The following is a 20,833-nucleotide window of genomic DNA, read 5'->3' on the forward strand; positions in this document are numbered from 1 at the left end:
GGTTGGTTGCTCTGTGTCATCTTCTCTTCTTAACAGGTGTCGAGTAAGGCCGCTTCTTAGGGCAATGTTGCACTCGGCCGTCAGAAGGCATCGCGGGCAGTCAGGATCACCCGTGAGATCTCCGCGGTGGCACCCCAGGATATCGTCCTCGGCCCCGAGGCATCTCCGTCTTTTCAAACAAACCCCATCACCGTCCCTCGAATCTGTAGCCTCCCATTCACAGCAGCGTTCACCTCTCCTTCCTCCTCGTGGCGCCGCCGCCACTCCGCCATGACAAGGAGAGATGATCTTACCCAAGCTTCAGCGGGGACGAACCGAAGATGGCGAGAAGTGAGCGCACCTCCACCTACCCTCCTCCACTGTTCCTCTCTGCGGCCATGAGAAAACAGCGAGCTGCCGCACTAGAGGCGGCCGCTCTCTGGCGACGGAAGAACACGATCCAGCATACCTGGGGCAATCAACGCCGCGGATATGAATGCGAACCCGTAGGTTTGTCTCTCTCCACGTCTCAAGAATCTCAAACCCTAAATCCTCCTTCCTTGTGTACTCAGCCGTTGTTCGGCAATGCTCCGACCTGCCAGCCCCCATGCCAGTGGCTTGGGTTAGCGGTGAGGACGGGTGAGTCCATTGGCTAGTAAGCCTACGACACTTGCTCCACTGGGTAAAACCATGTGCTCCCATTGGCTTTTGCATCATGGGGTGTCGCTCTTTTTATGCGGTTTTCGGCATCTGGTCTTTTCCCTGTTACTGGGCACATGTCCACGCGTGTGACTCTGTGTGATGGTTTTTGTTAGCTCGTTCGCCTATGTGTTGTCGTTGTCTTTATCATGCCTCTTTCTGCATTTCTTCTCTTTTCCTTATTTCTCTTTCCCTTCACCACTGTCGCCTTATGCTTCGCCAAGCCCGTCCCTTGCTTTGGCCCGCTGGAGGTATACTCTGCAACTCATCCCTGCTATCCGATGGCATTCGTCCTTCCTGCTAGTTGAGGTTCCTGCTATCCGATGGCATTCGTCCTTCCTGCTAGTTGAGGTTCTTCCTCTTTACTATCTTCGTTCTCTTCTCTTGCCTAACTGTGCATGTGCCAGAGGTGCGATCTCAAGGGCCCCAAAAATCGTGGGTCCCCAACCGGGACAAAATATTTTCTTTGAATACGTAGGAATTGATCTGTAGAAGTTGGATTGGCCGATCACACTTGAAAATTTACCCATATACCCGTTGAACATCATGTGCGATCAACCGAAGGCCTAAAGTCGAGCATCAGAGCAGAGAGCATTTTGTGCTTGTACCCGCATAGTGGCCCCACTTTGATTCTGCCATTAGGTAGTTCTTTTAATTATATGTTTTTTTGAATTGTAGGGCCTCACCTTACATTATGCACCAGGGCCCCAAATTTCTAGGGACGGCTCTGGCTAATCGTTGGTATGCCCTTGTGCCACACCAGCTCCCCTGAACCTAGAAGTAGCAACCACTTGTCTTGCCAAACTGGTACACACTCATCAAAGAGTACTCTGTAGCATATGGAGAAATCCTACACTACAAAATGTTACAGTTGTGTTACCTAACTATTCTCTACCCACCCCCTAGTTTGTTGGGAACGTAGCATGCAATTTCAAAAAAAATCCTAGGATCACGCAAGATCTATCTAGGAGATGCACAGCAACGAGAGGGGGAGAGTGTGTCCACGTACCCTCGTAGACCGAAACGGAAGCGTTAGTTTAACGCGGTTGATGTAGTCGAACATCTTCGCGATCCAACCGATCAAGTACCGAACATACGGCACCTCCGAGTTCAGCACACGTTCAGCTCGATGACGTCCCTCGAACTCTTGATCCAGCAGAGGGTCGAAGGAGAGTTTCGTCAGCACGACGGCGTGGTGACGGTGATGGTGATGTGATCCGCGCAGGGCTTCACCTAAGCACTACGTGAATATGACCGGAGGAGTAAACCGTGGAGGGAGACACCGCACACGGCTTGGAACAATTGGTGTGTATCCAAGGGGTGCCCTGCCCATGTATATAAAGGAGGGAGAGGAGGAGGCCGGCCACCTGGGGCGCGCCAAGGAGAGGGGAGTCCTACTAGGACTCCAGTCCTAGTAGGATTCGCCCCCCCCTTTTTCCTTCTCATGGAGGGGGAAAGAGGGAAGGGAGAGGGAAGAGGAGAAGGAAAGGGGGGCGCGCCCCCTCCCTTTATCCAATTCGGACCCCCTATGGGACGGGGTGAAAGTGCTAGTTATCGACTAGAGGGGGGTGAATAGGCGATTTTTATGAAAGTCTTCAAAACATGGGAGTTTCAAAGACAAACAATAGAATTGAGCCTATTAACATGCAGCGGAAGGTAGACTACACTAGGCAAGCCATAGTCAAGTATTTAATGAAGTGAAAGCACGAAGACTAATAGCAGCTAGGTAGTAATGATCAGGATGGAAGATAGTATGAAGCCAAACAACAATAGTAGTCACACAGTGAAGTCAAACAGATAATGCAAGCACGCAATGACTTCACGAAGACAAACTGTAAGTAAAGAGAGGGAGAAGATAGAACCAGTCGCTTGGTGAGGACAAGGATTTGTTGGACCAGTTCCAGTTGCTGTGACAACTGTACGTCTGGTTAGGGAGGCTGAGATTCAACTTAGAAGACCGCGTCTTCACCTTATTCCCCTTGATCTAAGGACACCCAGTCCTCGCCCAATCACTCTGGTAAGTCTTCAAGGTAGACTTCCAAACCTTCACAGACTTCGTTCACCGGCAATTGTCGTGGTATTCTCACGGGGGGCTTGCGAGTCGACAGATGCCACAAGGGCTTTGTGTGAGGGTAAGACTGCTGCTGATAGGACCGGGAGCGGGTATGCGAGTAGCACGCGCTAGTTTACCCAGGTTCGGGGCTCTCTGGAGAGATAACACCCCCACTCCTGCATGTCTGAGTATATGTGGTATATCTGTAGTATAGAGTGCTCCTGGAGCTGTATCTGAGCCCAGTGCCATAGGCATCTGGCTTTGTATATGTCTCATATATGTGTATGAGCTAGCTAGCAAGTGGGCATGAGAGAGCTCCACCGTGAGTGGGCATGGATGCATGCGTGCGTGTGAGCCTGGATGGATGGTTGCTATATATAGTGTGGCTAGCTTAGCATGGGTGGTGGTGGCGTTGGTTACAAGCCAAGCTATGTGGTGGCATGGGCTAGGCATGGTGCATGTCATGCTTGTCCCCTGGGTCACTTCATAAATAGTGCCAGGGGACAAGTGACACTATACATGATGGCGTCGAGGTACAGCTATCTCGTCCGCGGTATGGCCGTCACGTCGGTGTCTTGTCGGTGTCAGGTCAGGCTGCAGTCGGCAGCCGGCAGCCAGCCAGGCAGAGCAGTCGGACCGGGAGCCGGCAGGAGCAGCCGGGCAGTCGGACTGAGGGGCTTTGCTAGCCCCGATGTCTTGAAATATTGGCTTGCCGTCTTCGGGATACCCGTGGCCAATTACTCCGACAGTAGCCCCCAAGCCTCCGGGCAACTTGGCAAAGTTGGGCGGAGGTTTTTTGGCGGGTGTTCATGGAAATGATCATGCAAAAAGACAAAGTTAGTCCACGCAGATATATCAAATGATTGCTTCTAGCATTGCAAGTTTTATGCGGAGGGTGCCGACTCGGTTTCGTCCGAGCCCCCTTCAATCTTTTTCATGTTCCCTCCGCTCTTTGGCTTGTGCTCTCGCTTGCCGGACAGCCGCTCTGCGGTCTGTGGCTGAGAGTGGGAGCGAATTCAACCGAGTAGATACTTGTAAAGGAAACGGCCGGGTCGCCCGAACCGTTTTTCTTCCCGGACGTTTTTCGCGTGGGTGATCTCCAGCGTTCACTCTTGCTAGCCGGACAGCCGCTCTGCGGTCTGTGACTAAGAGTGGGCCTTTGGTACCGCGCACGCTACTAAGCCGTCTGCGGGAACTAACGTCTCAGGCCAAGCGGTCAGCCCCCGGGCCAACTCTGGCTGGCGCCGGGGCGAACAGTGCTGCAACTGTAATAAAATGCGGAGATAGCCCCCGAGTATCGCTCGGGGTTATTCGTGCTCTCGCGGTGAAAAAATATGCGGGTGAGGAGCTCACATTGATTTTCGTGTAGCCGAGACGGAGGTCGTCGAAGACAGCCGGCGCGGCTCGGCGCTCGCGGAGCGCGTCGGCGCACCCGCTGGGTGTAGCCCTCGAGCCTCTAGGCGCTCGAGGAGGGTCCAGCCGGTCGGGCCTGACCGGCCAGGCGGCAAGCAGAACGCAGCTGAGCCGGCCAGGCACAGCCGCTCTGGGTGGCGAGGCGTCGGGCAGCGCCCTTTTTCTTCTTTCTTCTCTTGTTTTTGTTTCTTGCAATCTTCCGTGGGGGCGCGCCAGCGCACCCACTGGGTGTAGCCCCCGAGATTCGGGCCGACTGCTGAGCAGTCGGGCCGGATCTTCCGGCAACGACTTTGTCCTCTTCCCTCGCGGGGGCGCGTCAGCGCACCCGCTGGGTGTAGCCCCCGAGATTTGGGTCGACTGCTGAGCAGTCGGGCCGGATCTTCCGGCAACTACTTTGTCTTCTTCTTCGCGGGGGCGCGTCAGCGCACCCGCTGGGTGTAGCCCCTGAGATTCGGGATGACTGCTGAGCAGTCGGGCCGGATCTCCCGGCGACTACTTTGTCTTCTTCTTCGCGGGGGCGCGTCAGCGCACCCACTGGGTGTAGGGCGCTCCACCAGTGTAGTTGGCAGCTGGCCAGGCCATGCATGGGCGCACGTACATATTGCAGCCGGCCAGACATGCACGTACACAGTGCACCCATCGGTGCACTTCGTTTCTCTTTTTTTTTTGGCACTCGGCCCTTGACTTTTCAGTCGGCTCCGGGGAACCGGACACAGCCGGCTTCCCACTTTTTTTTCTAGCCGGCTCGCACGCGAGCAGCCGTCCTCCACTTCTTTCTTTCTTTTATTCCAGCCACCCTCGGGCGGGCAGCCGGCCATCTCACCCGGTCGCTTTTTTTTGTGTCGGGTGGCATTGATTGAGTCTTCCTTCGCTCCGCGTAATTGCGCACGCGCGAGAGCCTGGTGCAGCCCGGGCCCTCAGGGTAGCCGGCTCCAGAGGAGCGAGCAGCCGGACGAGGCCGAGGCGGCAGCCGGCAAGCGGGCACGCGCGACACCAGCAGGCGGCCGGGTCGGGCGCCGGCCTACGAGGAGCACCCGGCCACGGAGGAGCCGGCCGGCCGGAGGAGTTGGCGGCCGGGCGTGGAGCAGGCGGGCACAGGAGTCGGCGTCTAGGTGAGGAGCGGGGGAGGCCGGAGGGCGACTCGTCCAGGGGCTCGAGAGGCCGGCGAGGGGGCGCGGGAGGTTGGACATGGCGCAGGGAAGCCGGCTCGGGCGCGGAGCCGGCGCACGCGGGCGTCGCGAGCCGGACGGCCGGGTAGTGCGGGACGGACAAGCGGCCGGGCCAACAGCCAGTGCGCGTGGAGCCCGGCGGGCAAAGCCGGCATGCGGCAAGGATACGGCGGGCGCAGCCGGCTCGGGGAAGCACGCGGGAGGAGCTGGCGCGGACGCCGGATGCGGAGGTCGGCCCCCGGCGACCAGGCGAACAGGCGCGGGAGCGGCCCAGACGGAGGAGCTCGGGTGCGCCGCGAAGAGGACCTGCGGGCCGTCCGGGTTGCCGGGGCTTAACAGACAGAGCCAGCGGGCGGCCGGCGCGCGCGGACCCGGCGCGAGGGCGAGAGAGGCCAGGCGGAGCTGGCAAGCGCGCGGGCACGCGGACGCGAAGGGGCGCAGCAGAGCCGGCGGCTGTCGGGAGGTGGAGTGAGGCGCGAGGCGGCAGGTGGGGGTGCTGCAGTGCTCGTGGGAGCGAGGCGCAGCGGCACAGCCAGGCGATGAGGCTCCAGCAGCGCGCGGAGCGGCCGGATGACGCGGCGCTGCGCGGACGCGGAGAAGCGAGCATAGGTTGCATAGCCGGCGAGGCGGCGGGCTCGGGCGCACGAGCGAGGCAGCCCGCAGCGCGACGGGGTCTGAGCGGAGTAGAGGCGGAGATGTGCATGTCCGTTATCCGGCTGATGCATGGGCAATATAAGAGGAATATCCGTGCATTGTACGGGGATTATCTGGCTCGCATCTAGCTGCTGTATGAAGAGTGTCTGACTTGCATCAGGGAAGCGTTTTGGGTAGTGTCTGACTATGGTTGACTTGCATCTAGCTAGCTAGCGTAGATGATATATGGAGGCATGAGCGCGCGTTTCGGCCGGAGCAAGGCACAACGCGGAGGGGAGCAGACGCGAGCGGCGCGTGGATGGACGCGGCCGACCGAAGCGAGGCACTGCGCGCGGCGCGCGCGCGGACGAACGGTCGGCGTCGCGGTGGTGGTGAAGAAGGCGCGGCCGACGGAGAGGATGCGCCGCCCCTCGCGGCCATTCCGGGGGCATGTCGATGTCGAGCCCCCGACCGCTATCGGAGAGACGGCGCGACGCCGCGGCAGTGAAGACGAAGATGGTCCCGCCCGAACTGCGAAACCAGCAGCAGCGTGGTAGCATAGTAGTAGTACCGCCCCACGGTGGGCGCCAACTATCGTGGTATTCTCACGGGGGGCTTGCGAGTCGACAGATGCCACAAGGGCTTTGTGTGAGGGTAAGACTGCTGCTGATAGGACCGGGAGCGGGTATGCGAGTAGCACGCGCTAGTTTACCCAGGTTTGGGGCTCTCCGGAGAGATAACACCCCTACTCCTGCATGTCTGAGTATATGTGGTATATCTGTAGTACAGAGTGCTCCTGGAACTATATCTGAGCCCAGTGCCATAGGCATCTGGCTTTGTATATGTCTCATATATGTGTATGAGCTAGCTAGCAAGTGGGCATGAGAGAGCTCCACCGTGAGTGGGCATGGATGCATGCGTGTGTATGAGCCTGGATGGATGGTTGCTATATATAGTGTGGCTAGCTTAGCATGGGTGGTGGTGGCGTTGGTTGTAAGCTACCTTGGGTAGCTTACAAACCAAGCTATGTGGTGGCATGGGCTAGGCATGGTGCATGTCATGCTTGTCCCCTGGGTCACTTCATAAATAGTGCCAGGGGACAAGTGACACTATACATGATGGCGTCGAGGTACAGCTGTCTCGTCCGCGGTATGGCCGTCACGTCGGTGTCTTGGCGGCGTCGGGTCAGGCTGCAGTCGGCAGCCGGCAGCCGGCCGGGCAGAGCAGTCGGACCGGGAGCCGGCAGGAGCAGTCGGGCAGTCGGACTGAGGGGCTTTGCTAGCCCCGATGTCTTGATATATTGGCTTGCCGTCTTCGGGATACCCGTGGCCAATTACTCCGACAGCAATCCACAATGACTCTTGGATGCTCAGAACGCCACGCCTAACCGGCTGGAGGATTCACAGTCCTCAAGTGTAACAAGTCTTCAGATCACGCGGACAGAAAGACTTCAGTGATGCCAAACACTCTTTGGGCTCTGGGTGTTTTGGGCTTTGTCCTCGCAAGGATTTCTCTCTCAAATGCTTCGGAGGTGGGTTGCTCTTAAACGACAAAAGCCGTGCACTAAATTTGAGCAGCCACCAATTTATGGTGTAGGGGGTGGGCTATTTATAGCCGCTAGGCAACCCGACCTGATTTGTCCGAAATGACCCTGGGTTACTGAGGAACTGACACGTGTTCCAACGGTCAGATTTCAAGCACACGCGGCAGCTTGACTTGGGCTACAAGTAAAGCTGACTCATCCAGCTCTAGATAAGATTTGCTCTATTTGTCTTCGCTCGAAGACATAGGATTTGGTTGAGCATCACTTCAGTCACTCTGACTTTGTTCACTTGGACCCCACTTAACATTACGGTGGTTCCTATGACTCAACAAAGAAGAAAAGGAAACTACGAAACAACTATGTCTTCGCACTCCCTAGTCTTCACGTGAATGTCTTCTCGAGTCATAAACTTCGATGTGATTGTCTTCACATACCACCATTGTCTTAAATGTCTTCATACATTTTTAGGGGTCATCTCTGGTAGGTAAACCGAATCAATGAGGGACTACTACCTGTGTTATCCTGCAATTCTCACAAACACATTAGTCCCTCAACCAGGTTTGTCGTCAATACTCCAAAACCAAGTAGGGGTGGCACTAGATGCACTTACAATCTCCCCCTTTTTGGTGATTGATGACAAACTGGTTGAAGTTTTCAACGGGGATAAAGTATTGAAATTGTAAAGGATTAAGGTATTGTCTTCATAAGTAGCAAAAGGCTCCCCCTGAAGATGTGCATATAAGTATTTTGCTTTTGGAATGCAAATGCACATGGCAGGTTGTACTTGTGGAGATCCTCTTCAACTTATGAAGGCAATTCATCATGCATGATAACATATAGCGAAGATAATGACATGCATAATGAAAATTGGACGTCTGCAATATGACTTCGTGCGGGATTTATCATCACTCATGCAGAATTTATCATCGCAGCACAGAATAGCAGAAAAAGTAGCAGATGACCATCAAGTTTAAGTGTTACAACTCAAAGAACTAGAAATATCAAAAGCGAGAGTTGTAAGCACTTGGCAAAAGTATAGCAACCACCCATATGGACCCGCTTGAAGACTATCAACTCATATGCTTCTCCCCCTTTTGTCAGTAAGGACCAAAAAGGTTTGAAGACATAGAGCCTCTACTCGTTTCCATGAGGAGTAGGTGAAGCAGCAGGGTCGTCGTTGAGGTTCGGTGGTGCAGAAGAACTCGGTGCAGTGTCGATACGCGCCGAAGTTGGAGGTGGTGAAGTAGCATCATCTTCATCATCAATGACTCTGGCATTAACAGTTGCCGTGGAGGAGTACTCAGAGTCTTCGAGTGAGGGAGTCTGACGCAAGACAACATTCTTGGGAGGAGTGGAATCAAACTTGAATCTCTCTGTGAAGCCGTCGTCTTGAAGATCAGCTTCAGCACTAAGCAACATCAGACTCTTCCACGACCTCCGACAGGTTTCATGAGTGACAAATACATTCTTGGTGGCAAGGTTGCGAATGCGATTGACATCCACCAAGAGGCTTTGCATCTGATGCTTCAGCCAGTCGTGATGCTTATCCTGTTTTTGATGCAGGGCAACAAGAAGCTCTGGTCATTGAGAACACGAGAACGCTTTCGAGGCCTTTGAGCAATTGTGCTTTCAGTTGCTTCAGTATGGGCACGATGAGGTGCACGTGTATTGCCAGCCAAGGGATAAACACGAGTAACAGCCAAAACTCCTTCAATGGGCTGAGTGAAGCTTTGATGATCGGCATTGTGAAGATAAATTGGCTCCTTGGCAGGCTCTGGGTAGATGGCTTCGACAGACAGATCAACCTCTGGCAAGAATATGAGATGATTGCGCGCAGAAGGCTGATAGTTGACAACAGAGTGAAGCTTGATGAGGCGCATTACCCATGGAGCATAGAATTTCAAACCAAAGAGATCAGAGCCAGATGCAGCTAATTGCCTGATGAAGAAGTCTTGAGCATTGAAGCTGATGCCATTGAAGAGATAGAAAACCAATGTCTTCATTGCTCCTTCAAGCTTCGCTGCAGGAGAATGTCCCTTGATAGCCATAGAGTTCGCCTGATAATATGATAAATAGTGCGGGGCAGATACTCTAGGTCTTCAACAAAGAATTCCCTTGGATATTCAGCGTCACGTGGCAGTGGCTTCATCATGCTCAGCATTTGGCTCATGTTGGGCTCAGGCTTCTGGAAGATGCTCTCCAAAGCATTGCGGTGAAGCTGACAACCAGATTCATATAGTTCACCTGGAGTGGGCAGGCCAGTGAGCTCAATAATATCAAGAGCTTTGGCTTCGTGGTGTACATTGCCTGTCATCCACTCAAGGATCCATGTCTTTGGATCCCTGTTGTAGCCGCGAATGTGGAGGGTGGCATAGAATTATAGCAGAAGCTCTTCGTTCCAGTGCTCTTTATCAATCACAAATTGTAGCAGACCAACATCTCTGAAACAATCAAGGGCTTCTTCTAAGCAGGGCAGGCCAGCAATAGCTTCACAGTCTAGGCGCATATGGGGAAAGATGCGCCCTTGATCATAAAGAACACAAGAGTAGTAACTGCGTTGCTGATAGCTCCATAACCGATCAGATGAAATTCTTGGCTTCGAGTATGGGTTCTTGTCGCTGTCAAAGAAGGTGTTGTGTGCAATGAAGCCATTCACATTGAAAGATCGTGGTGAATTTGCAGTACCTGGAAACCTTGGCAGCCTCGGTTTTGGCTTCTGGACCTGAGGCCTGTGCTCCACATGATAGTCAAATTGATGTCCGGGAGCAGGAGGAGGAACCAGAATGGGCCAGCGAACCATGACAGGTTGGCCGCGATCAAATGCTAGCTCGATAGTGTGTGGCCTTAGAGGCGGTACAGGAGCATCGGCATTGACGTGAGCTGCAAGTGGTATAATGGCTTCAGGTGCAATATTGACTTCAGGTGCATTAGAAGCTTCAGGCTCATTAACTTCTGGTGCCACATTGACTTCAGGCACCACATTTGCTTCAGCCATGACAACGTCATTGGCTTCAGTATTGGTGTTGGTGGCCGCCTCAATATTATCAACCTCCACTTGAGTAGCTGGAGGGTCGGACACGTTCTCCTCGAGAACAACTTCTTGGTTGGACGGGGGTGTAGCAACACATTCTTCTTCTTGACGGGGTTCTTCTTGATCATCGGCTGATGCAACCGGAATGTCTTCAGCAGCTTTGGCTTCAGACTCTGAGATGTTCGCAGTTGGAGTGGCTTCAGAAACACTTGGTGTGATACTGAGTGGTGGTGCTCTTCTCCTTCTGGAACACTCGAAAGAGTGACTTGGGGCCTTAGTCCTTTGCGAAGCCTGCGAAATGCGGGCGACGCTTGTGGAGAGGGAGTTGGATGGGCCTCAAAGTCGTCATCATCAAGCACCGGAGGGGTGACTTGAGTTGGGGGAGTACATGGTGATTCTTCTTCACGGGGGAAGTCTTGAGGGTGATCAGCCCATGAATCATCCTGAGCAATTGGCGTCAAAGGACAATCAATGCTGATGAGTTCACTGTTCATGAGAACAGGCGATGATACCATTTGGTGCTCGATCTAAGGAAGGACTTCATCATCATCTACATTGTCTTGGGGACCAATGTCTTCAGCTGCGGTGTGGTCAACAGCTGGATCTTCTTGAGCTTCAGGAGCCTCTGTGGTAGCAGGCTCGTGAACTATCAAACGACGCTCTTGGTGTGTGGACGCAGGACGAGCAACTGAGATTGGCTCGACGACAAGGGGCTCTGTGGGAGCAGCCCGATCTTTCTTCCTTGTCTTTCTCTTCTTGGTCGGTGGAGCATCTTCAGTGGTGCTCTTGGACTTGCGCTTTTTGGCTTCGGCTTCAGCTGCCCTTGTTTTCTTGAGTTCTAAAGCTACTGTGGGGACCTTAGGCTTCACGCCTGTCATACTGGCGGGGAAGACGATGCGAGGTTCTTCCCGCCTGGATGTTTCAGCTAGGGCCACAGCAGGCTTCTTCTTTTTGGAAGCCATCTTGGGGTCGATGCTAGGACGCCCAAGTGCCTTGCGCTTCTCGGCTTCATTGTGAGCTTGAACACATTTGGCAGCAAGGTGTTTCATTCGCTCTCTTGAACCTTTTGCTTCTTCACATTTCTTGTGAAACGCCTCCTTGAGCTCATGCATCATTTGCTTGAAGTTTTGGACATCAGTCACACTGAGCTTGGCCATGTGCTTCTTGAACTGGGCTTTTTCATAGTTAATTTTGTTCTTCAGTTCAACAATCCTTTGAGCTAGAGCCAGCTCAGGAGCAATGGCTCTATGGAAGGAGATGCTGAGGCCAATTGGGAGCTGAAGATCATTAAAACTGAGGTTTGGGCTGCCAAACCACTCATCAATGAAATTGTTCAATATGTCCACATCAAAGAGGGGCAAATTGTTGAAGATTTCTGCCTCTTGCTTGCTCTTTATTAGCAGCTTAAGAGCATCATTGCCAAGATCGTCGTCACTTGACAGATCAATGGCTTCAGTCTCATTCCTCAGAACGGCAGCTGGCGTAGGGCTTGTCTAGAACTCTTAACAATTTTCTTCTGGGGCTTCTCTTTCTTCTTGGAGACGCGAGATAGATCTTCAGAATGCACACTTGGTGCAGGAGGAGCAGTGGCCAGAGGCTTCGCACGCAAAGTGCTTGGTGCAGCAGCAGATTTCGAAGCCTTTGGTTTCTTTTGTTTTTGAGGCTTCGGCGGAGCAGGAGCGTCATCAGAATCAGCTTCATCTCCAGACTGATCCACTGTGGCTCTCTGTGCGGCGATGTAGGAGAGGAGACCATCAAAGCTGTTGAAGGGGCCGATGCCATTGGGATTGGCATCACGTGTGCCATCAGCCCGTGGAGCAGAAGGACCTGGATTGAAATTGCATCCGAGACTCTTCTTGTTCTTTATGGCAGAATCCTTGGCAAACTTGTAGTTGCGCTTAAACAGATTGTCGTCACGACACCATAGCAGAGAAGATGGATCAGCATTCTCTGGCTGTGGTCCGCGAACCATGCAAGGATAGAAGCCTTGAGCAATGGCTTCAGTTCTGGACCTGGGTGGAAGATTTTTGTATAAGATATCTCCCCAAGGTCGCTTGATGGCATTCTTCTCAGCATACTCAGCAGTGACGAATCTGTAGTTGTACCATTCCTCTGCCCAATATCTTCGAATCCACTGGATTCGAGTCTTGAGTTCACCATAGGTTTCTTCTGGGTCTGTTTTGTACATCTCATATAGATCTGGTGGCAAATCCTTCGATGTATTCCCACGGCGTTGTCTGCCTCCCTTCCTTGCTGACTTTTCAGTGGCCATGTAGTTCAGACTGAATGGCTTCAAAGCTGTCAAAGGCTTCCGTCTGCTGGTCAGACAAGAGCTAGCTTCGGGAGAATTGATGTGATGCTGTAAGAATTCTGCAAATGAATGCAGACTATGAGAACCAAGGGATTCTCCAACGGACATGTACCTGTGACAGCATTAGAGATGCGAGGTAAGGGGAAGAGGTTGTTGGGGAACGTAGCAGAAATTCAAAATTTTCTACGCATCACCAAGATCAATCTATGGATTAACTAGCAACAAGAGAGGGGAGTGCATCTTCATACCCTTGAAGATTGCGATGCGGAAGCGTTGCAAGAACGCGGTCGGTGGAGTCGTACACGAAGCGATTCAGATCGCGACTGAATCCGATCTAAGCACCGAACAACGCTGCCTCCGCGTTCAACACACATGCAGCCCGGTGACGTCTCCTGCGCCTTGATCCAGCAAGGGAGAGGAGAGGTTGGGGAAGACTCCGTCCAGCAGCAGCACGACGGCGTGGTGGTGGTGGAGGAGCGTGGCACTCTAGCAGGGCTTCGCCAAGCACTGCGAGAGACGAGGAGGGAGAGGGGTAGGGCTGCGCCAAGAGAGAGGGAGACTCGTGTCTTCTGCAGCCCCAAAACCCCCACTATTTATAGGAGGAGGGGAGGAGGGTGCGCCCCCTCTAGGGTTCCCACCCCTAGGGGTGGCGGCCAGCCCTAGATTGGATGGAGGGGGCGGCCAAGAGGGGGAGAGAGGGGGGCGCGCCCTAGGGTGGGCCTTAGGCCCATCTGCGCCTAGGGTTTCCCCCTTTCCCTTCCAAGCTGCGCCTTGGGCCCTAGTGGGAGGCGCACCAGCCCACTCAGGGGCTGGTCCCTTCCCAGTCTTGGCCCATGCAAGCCTCCGGGGCTGGTGGCCCCTCCCGGTGGACCCCCGGAACCCTCCGGTGTTCCCGGTACATTACCGGTGACGCCCGAAACTCTTCCGGTGGCCAAAACCTCACTTCCTATATATTATTCTTTATCTCCGGACCATTCCGGAACTCCTCGTGACGTCCGGGATCTCATCCGAAACTCCGAACAACATTCGGTAACCACGTATATCTATTCCCTATAACCCTAGCGTCATCGAACCTTAAGTGTGTAGACCCTACGGGTTCGGGAACCATGCAGACATGACCGAGACGTTCTCCGGCCAATAACCAACAGTGGGATCTGGATACCCATGTTGGCTCCCACATGATCCACGATGATCTCATCGGATGAACCACGATGTCGGGGATTTAATCAATCCCGTATACAATTCCCTTTGTCAATCGGTATGTTACTTGCCCGAGATTCGATCGCCGGTATCCCAATACCTCGTTCAATCTCGTTACCGGCAAGTCACTTTACTCGTTCCGTAATGCATGATCCCGTGACTAACTACTTAGTCACATTGAGCTCATTATGATGATGCATTACCGAGTGGGCCCAGAGATACCTCTCCGTCATACGGAGTGACAAATCCCAGTCTGGATTCGTACCAACCCAACAGACACTTTCGGAGATACCTGTAGTGTACCTTTATAGCCACCCAGTTACGTTGTGATGTTTGGTACACCCAAAGCATTCCTACGGTATCCGGGAGTTGCACAATCTCATGGTCTAAGGAAATGATACTTGACATTAGAAAAGCTCTTAGCAAACGAACTACACGATCTTGTGCTATGCTTAGGATTGGGTCTTATCCATCACATCATTCTCCTAATGATGTGATCCCGTTATCAATGACATCCAATGTCCATGGTCAGGAAACCATAACCATCTATTGATCAACGAGCTAGTCAACTAGAGGCTTACTAGGGACATGTTGTGGTCTATGTATTCACACATGTATTACGGTTTCCAGTTAATACAATTATAGCATGAACAATGGACAATTATCATGAACAAGGAAATACAATAATAACCATTTTATTATTGCCTCTAGGGCATATTTCCAACAGAGGTCATATGCATTCTCAGAAGATTTTGAAGATAAATCAGTTTTGAAGACATTGACCTCATAGCGCGAAGACATTCACTTATATGTTGGGAGTTGGTTCCAGATTTGTACGAATCCAAGAATAGGTACAAGTGAGGAATCTAACTATGTGTGAAGCATAAGTGAATATACCAGGCATGTTATGAGATGCAGAATAGGATAGATCCAAATTTGTAGACACAGAAACTACTTATGGTGGAGAAGGATGAATCTATCGGATCAAAAAGGTAGTAAAAAGTGAGTTTTAATTACCACACAAAGAACTGCTAGACGGAGCGGAGTAGGAGGCCGAGCAGTTCAATCTCCCGTGCCCTAACTTGGCGACGGAAGACACCTACAGCAACAGCGGAGGAGACGAGGTCCGCGGCCAGCGTGAGGACGGCGTCGGTGAGGTCGCGGCAGCTAAGAGCTTCGTCGCCGGCGTCGTCGAGAGCTAGCGGTGGCGCTAGGGTTTGTCGAGGTGGAGAGGTGGAAGAGAGATTTTGACCGTGATGTGATGTGCATTTATAGGGAGAGGGACAGCACAGCGCAATTACGCAGGTGCCCCTGGCGGTTCACATCTGAGGGACACGTGGCGAACATGCAACACATTGGAAGTTGTTCCATGTTCCCACGCACGCCTGGACTGTCGGGTGGTTGTTCCGGCTTCTCCGGGTTTCCGGCAATAAGGATTGAGCATTTAAAACAGATTCAATGTTTGTCTCTGTATCTTCTGCTGACAAGGACGCAGAGAAGACATTTGACGGTTTCAATAGAATGCATATGATTTGGATAGATAGAATTTGAGGGAGAAGCATAGAAGAGATTAGGGTCCGATGACATTCACTTAGATCGAAAGATTCAAGCAGGAAGACATAGCTATAAGTGAATCCTGTAGAGGACAAACATAATATATATCCGAGGGAGATCAAATCAACATTGTGAAGATAATCATGTGCTTAAACCAATGTTGAAGACAAATCAAATGCGAAGACTATGCAATTATAACGCCAAGAGAAAATACTCCAAACAAGAGTTTGGTGGTGGCGTTACCCACCGTATAGGAAGTATTAGACCCAGACACGACGCACAATTATCGTGGCGCTCCGAAGTCAAATTCCGCATTAATGTATTCACACTCAGTGTGTAAGTCTTCATTGGTTGAAGACATACATTACTTCGTGTGTTGCACATCTAAGTCATCAACATGCATAAGTGTTAGGATGTGTGGCTAATCACATGACATTCGAGGATTCCAAGATATTTAGCTCACACCGCAACTTGCAAAACCTTTTCTCATCCAAGGGCTTTGTGAAGATATCTGCCAATTGCTCTTCAGTGTTGACGTGAATGATATCAATATCTTCCTTCATGACATGATCTCTGAGAAAGTGATGACGAATTTCAATGTGCTTTGTCTTCGAGTGCTGAACTGGGTTGTTGGCAATCTTGATGGCGCTTTCATTGTCGCAGTAGAGTGGTACTTGTTTCATATGGATGCCATAGTCCTTGAGAGTTTGCTTCATCCATAGAAGTTGGGCGCAGCAAGATCCAGCAGCAATGTATTCAGATTCAGCAGTGGAGAGTGACACACAGTTCTGCTTCTTTGAAGACCAACAGACAAGTGATCGTCCCAGAAAGTGACATGTGCCTGATGTAGACTTGCGATCCACTTTGTCACCAGCATAATCAGCATCCGAGAATCCAACTAGATCAAACTCTGGGCCCTTTGGATACCATAATCCTAGTGTTGGGGTGTAAGCCAAATATCGAAGAATTCGCTTCACAGCTAAGTGATGCGATTCCTTTGGTGCCGCTTGGAATCAGGCACACATGCAAACACTAAGCATTATATCTGGCCTAGATGCACATAAATAAAGTAAAGAACCAATCATGGAGCGGTATACCTTTTGATCAAACTCTTTACCATTGGCGTCAGGACCCAGATGACTTTTGGTTGGCATTGGCGTCGTGTAACCTTTGCAGTCTTGCATTCCAAACTTCTTCAGGCAGTCTTTGAGGTATTTCTCTTGAGATATAAAGATGCCGTTGCTCTGCTGACGAATTTGAAGACCAAGGAAGAACTTCAGCTCACCCATCATGGACATCTGATATTGCTCTTGCATCATGTGTCCAAACTCATCACTGTATATCTGGTTAGTGCAGCCGAAGATAATGTCATCCACATATATTTGGCACACAAACAGTTCAGCATCATATGTCTTCGTGAAGAGTGTGGGATCCAGGGAACCAGGTTTGAAACCTTTGCTCTTCAGGAAGTCTTTGAGTGTGTCATACCAAGCGCGAGGGGCTTGTTTGAGGCCATACAGTGCCTTGTTGAGCTTGTATACCATGTCAGGATGTTTTGGATCTTCAAAGCCAGGAGGTTGTGCAACATACACTTCTTCTTCAATCTTGCCGTTGAGAAAGGCACTTTTCACATCCATTTGGTACAGAAGGATGTTGTGATGGTTGGCGTAGGCTAGCAGTATGCGTATGGCTTCAAGCCTAGCCACCGGAGCAAATGTTTCATCGAAGTCAATTCCTTCAACTTGAGTGTATCCTTGAGCAACGAGACGGGCCTTGTTTCTGACAACTTGACCATGCTCATCTTGCTTGTTGCGATATATCCATTTGGTGCCTATGATGTTGTGCTTACGAGGATCAGGACGCTTGACCAATTCCCACACATTGTTCAGCTTGAACTGTTGAAGCTCTTCTTGCATAGCTTGAATCCATTCAGGTTCCATGAAGGCTTCAGCAACTTTCTTGGGTTCAGATATTGAGACAAATGCAAAGTGCCCACATAAATTTGCTAGCTGTGTTGCTCTTGAACGAGAGTGGACCTGGTGCATTGATGCTGTCAATTATCTTCTCAATCTGGACTTCATTTGCAACACGAGGATGAGCTGGACGAAGATTTTGTTCAGACTGATCATTTTCTTCATTTTGGGCATTGGCTTTAGGCTGAGCATTGTCTTCAGGTTGGTTAGGCGCAGAAATGATAAGTTCCTCTTCAGCCTGTGCCTCAGAAGGTATGATCTCTCCAGTTCCCATGAGCTTGATGGATTCACTAGGTGGATCTTCATCTAGCACATTTGGCAGGTGCTCTCAGTTAGGAGTTCATAGGATGTCTTCTTCAGAAGCTTGTGAAGATAAACACGGTTGATGACATGGCATGCAGTATTAATAGCTTCAGGCTAGAACTTTCTTGGAGTCTTGTATTCATCAAGCATCGTCCAAGCCATCTCAATGAGTGTTCTGTTCTTGCGCTCCATGATGCCATTCTGCTGAGGTGTGTACGGAGCGGAGAACTCATGAGTGATGCCCAATGTATCCAGTAAAGGTCGAGGCCAGTGTTCTTGAACTCCGTGCTATTGTCACTTCTGATATGCTTGATCTTGACGCCATAGTTATTCATGGCACGGTTGGCGAAGCGTCTGAAGAAATCCTGCACTTCAGTCTTGTAGAGGATTATATGCACCCACGTATATCTTGAATAATCATCAACAATGACGAAGCCATAGAGACAAGCAGTAGTAGTGAGAGTAGAGTAGTGAGTAGGGCCAAATAAGTCCATGTGTAGCAGCTCGAAGGGTTGAGATGTCGTCATGATTGTCTTCGAGGGATGCTTGGCCCTCGTCATCTTTCCAGCTTCACAGGCACCGCATAGATGATCTTTCTTGAACTTGACGCCCTCGATGCCTACAACGTGTTTCTTCTTCGCGAGAGTGTACAGGTTCCTCATGCCAGCATGCCCTAGCCTCTGATGCCAGAGCCAGCATTCTGAAGCTTTTGCTAGAAGACATACGGCAAGCTGTGGTCCTGATGAGAAATCTACCATGTACAAATCATCTTTCCGATACCCGTCAAAGACTAGAGACTTGTCAGATTCCATTAGAACAAGGCAACGATATTTTCCAAATATCACAATCATGTTCAAGTCACAAAGCATTAAGACAGACATTAAGTTGAAACCAAGGGATTCAACAAGCATCACTTTATCCATGTGCTGATCCTTTGAGATTGCAACTCTACCTAGACCCAATACCTTGCTTTTACCAGTGTCAGCAAATGTGATGTGGCTCTTGTCAGATGGACGTAAGGTTGAGTCCATGAGAATACTTCAATCACCAGTCATGTGGTTAGTGCATCCACTGTCCATAATCCATTCTGAAGACTTTTGTGTCATACCCTACAGTACAGTTAGGGGGATAGGCTTCACCAAGAGTATTGTGAAGCATAAACATTTGACGCACAAGAGGATTATCAAAGCTCAGATCAAGGTTAGGACTGATAGGATGATTGGCAACCGATTCAGGAACAAAATACATAGTAAGACCATTTGGGCATTTTATCTTGCGCCCACAAGATGTTTTAGGTCCCCAGCAATAGCATCGGACACCTTTGATTTTCGGCTAGAGACCTTTCCCTGTAAAAGAGAGTTAAGTTTTATTAACCACCCACATTTTTAGGGGAGGCTTCGAAGCAATGAGTCTAAGTGCAGCATCTGAGAACTTCGACTTTGGAGCCCTAGCAAATAGCCTTGCAGGAGATGAATGATACTCATATGAATAAGCAGAAAAGTTCTTAGTTTCATGAACATAGCGGTTTGAAGAAACATGCTCATATTCATAAGTCTGAGTATGATTTCCCTGTAAAACATTGGTGTTAGGGTGACTCAGGTGAGTCCTCTGTCTGTATGACGCCTTTGGACCATATGAAGCCTTTGGTCTGGGGTTTGTCTTCTTCCCTTGTGGTGTCATGATGACATTCACAGGAAGATTCTCAAGACATCTTTTGGGCACCCAAATCTTCTTCATAGGTGGTACATTCCTACAGTTAGTACCAATATACCTGGCAAACACTTCACCTTTCTGATTCTTAAACAGTTTATAGTTTGCATCAAAAGATTCATCAATTACAATTGGGTTAGCACAAGTGAAGCCAGATAAGGTGGATGGGTCCACTGAAGGTCCTTTTGCAGCAACCCATGTGGTTTTGGGGTACTGCTCAGGTTTCCAGTAAGAACCATCAACATCCATTTTCCTCTCGAACCCAACACCCTCTTTCCTAGGGTTTCAGTTCAGAATCTGCTTTTTGAGGACATCACACAGTGTCTGATGCCCTTTGAGACTTTTGTACATCCCTGTCTCAAGCAATGTCTTCAACCTAGCATTTTCATCAGCAATAGCAGTGGTATCCTCAGCAGAGGTTTTAGTTACCACATCAGCAGTTGAAGATATTGCAACAGTAGCAGCAGTAGAACATTCAGCAACAGAAGTAGCGTTATCACGCTCAATGCATTTTAGACATGGTGGTTCAAATCCTTCCTGAGCGGGACTGATCTGTTGAGCGCGAAGTGACTCATTCTCTTTTTGAAAATCTTCATGAGCCGCTCTTAGTTTCTCAAGTTCTTGCTTCCTTTGAAGATAATCGTAGGAAAGCTTTTCATGAGTTGTTGAGAGCGTTTCATGTCGACTTTCAAGTTCCTCATACTTAACATGAAGATTTTTATGTCTTCAATTAAGGACTAAGATTGGGTCATTTCCGCGTCCAATAGGTCATCGCTTTTGTCTAACAGTTTTTGAATATGTTCCATGGATTTCTGTTGTTCAGTTGCAATTTTAGCAAGTGTTTTGTAGCTAGGTTCGGATTCACAATCAGAGTCATCTTCACTTGATCTTTGAAAGTAAGCATCCCGTGAGTTTACCTTGGCACCACGTGCCATGAAGCAGTAGGTGGGGGCAGAGTCGTCCTTGTCATTACCATCAGTGTTGGTGAGCCATTGTCTTCAGTGTTGAAGATGGACTTGGCAACGTAGGCTGTAGCTAGAGCCAAACTTGCAACGCCAGAGTCGGACTCCTCCTCAGACTCCACCTCCGCCTCCTCAAAAGCAGACTCCTCCTCTGAATCCATCTCCTTGCCAACAAAAGCACGAGCCTTGCCAGATGAGCTCTTCTTGTGTGATGAAGACTTTGATGAAGATTTGGAAGAAGAACTTGAGGATTTCTTCTTCTTCTTGTCATCAGAATCATATTCCTTGTTCTTCTTCTTC

The sequence above is a fragment of the Triticum aestivum genome, chromosome 1D, assembly GCF_018294505.1.
Source record: "Triticum aestivum cultivar Chinese Spring chromosome 1D, IWGSC CS RefSeq v2.1, whole genome shotgun sequence".
Taxonomy (NCBI): domain Eukaryota; kingdom Viridiplantae; phylum Streptophyta; class Magnoliopsida; order Poales; family Poaceae; genus Triticum; species Triticum aestivum.